Here is a 1622-nt window from a genome sequence, read left to right as displayed (position 1 = left end):
TGGCATGCCTGTAGATGTGGTTATGCTTTCTGCCAGGGCCAGGTGCCTTCTACAGCTGGAGTCTTCCCAGGGTGCATTCACCCCAGTGGGTGCAGTGAATGGCATGGACCTTGCAGATGTGTGCTGGTGACTTCTGCTGGCAGACAGCAGCTGCCACAAAGAAGCTTGCCCTAGTGTAGACAAGGCCTCAGACAACATTCCCAAGCTGCTAAGTTGTGCCTCGGACCCAATCTCCCACAGCAAGCCTGGCGCAGCCTTTTCCTGCATCCCGCTGCTAGCCCCTGGAAGATGTAGACTGGTTCTTCTATCACGAGGCAGGAGGGTGATTGCATGTGCATCGCCGTGGGCATCCCTGCACAGCCAGGCACTTCTGGACATCAAGGACATTGCATTCGGGTAAGTGCCAGGGACAGATCAGGGTAGCTCATGACGACACAGCAAGTCAGTCCTTTTCTCTGGGGTGGGGAGAGGCTGCGTTTTGTGTTCAAGTCCTTCATGACTAGACTTTCAGAAGTATCCAAAGCCCAGTGGGAATTGAGCGTCTCACTCCCTCGGTCTGTTAAAAGTCCCCCACTTAAATCTGAAGCTTTCCTCTTGCAAAGGAAACATTTGAGCAAAGGGGGCTGCATGTGTGCCCATGCTGGCAGATCATGTAAAACGTCTCCAAAGACAGATGCAAAATCCCTGGCCATTGACCCTGGAACCTAACAATGGTGGTGTGTTAGCAGCGACTCGCGTGAACACCGTTGACCATTTCTTGGCCATCGCAAGCTGGCTGGAAAGGGACATTTGTGCTGTACAAGCTCCTGCGAGAGGCACTTTATTTAGTATCAGGCATAGGAGGAGCTTGGGTGGGAGGAGGAGCTTTGAGGGAGCTTTCATGACTTTTTATTTTTCCTGGCCTGACCTCTGGCTCCAGGTGATAGGCACCAGTGGATTGCACTTAATTTTCTTGAAAGGGTGAGATGGGAGGCAGGCTCTCAAAAGCAGGCTTGGTTTTGTAAGAGCTTCGTGGCCACAGAAGCACGTGCTGCCGTCGGTTCGCGGGGGGCTGGGCCGGGCGCTCTTGCCCCACCGAGCTCCTCGCTGCGGCCGTGCTGGGCGACGCGAGGAACGTCTGTCCGGTCCGGTCCGCTCCGGCTCCAGCTCCCGGTGCCAATACGAGGTTCCTGCGCTCCGGGGCAGTGTTGCGGAGCTAAATTGCGTGGGGACCCGGTCTGACGTCCCTCCTCTCGTCGTGGGGGGCCACCGGAGGAGAGGAAAGGCCCCTGAGGAAGGGGGGAGTTGCTACCCTTGACATGACACCCCCTTGCCCCCCACCTCTGTCTACCCTCCACTGGGCCGAGAGGTGGGGAAACTGAGGCAGGGGGTGAGCCGAGGAGGACCCCCCGCTTTCCCCCTCCCCCACTCAGGCTTGGCAGCTGAGGCCGGACGAACTCGTGGCACGGGCGGGGGCGGGAGGGCGCTGCACCTTTAAGAGGAGGGAGGGACCCCTGTGCCCTCGGAGAACCAGGAAGGGAGCTGAGCATCATACGGGGCTTTGCATATACAGTTACAGTAGGGGCTGGAGCGCAGCGCCGCGCGGCCCGGGACCGCCGCCAACTCCGCGCCCGCCGGACCCG

At 58.9% G+C, this 1622-nt stretch overlaps 1 protein-coding gene across 1 annotated transcript in view; it reads left to right on the top strand.

Annotated features, from left to right (window-relative positions):
• Nucleotides 1-882: 882 nt before the first annotated feature.
• ZBTB7A (zinc finger and BTB domain containing 7A) overlaps nucleotides 883-1622 on the top strand; it is a 25724-nt gene continuing 24984 nt past the window's right edge. Inside the window, exon 1 of the mRNA XM_019556979.1 lies at nucleotides 883-960. The gene's annotated coding sequence lies outside the window, so the exon portion shown is untranslated. The remainder of the gene's footprint in view (nucleotides 961-1622) is intronic.

Source organism: Crocodylus porosus, unplaced genomic scaffold (assembly GCF_001723895.1).
Source record: "Crocodylus porosus isolate Cpor-Errol unplaced genomic scaffold, CroPor_comp1, whole genome shotgun sequence".
Lineage (NCBI taxonomy): Eukaryota > Metazoa > Chordata > Crocodylia > Crocodylidae > Crocodylus > Crocodylus porosus.
The sequence above is the reverse complement of the archived record's forward strand: the minus strand, read 5'-3'. Positions and strand labels throughout refer to the sequence as shown.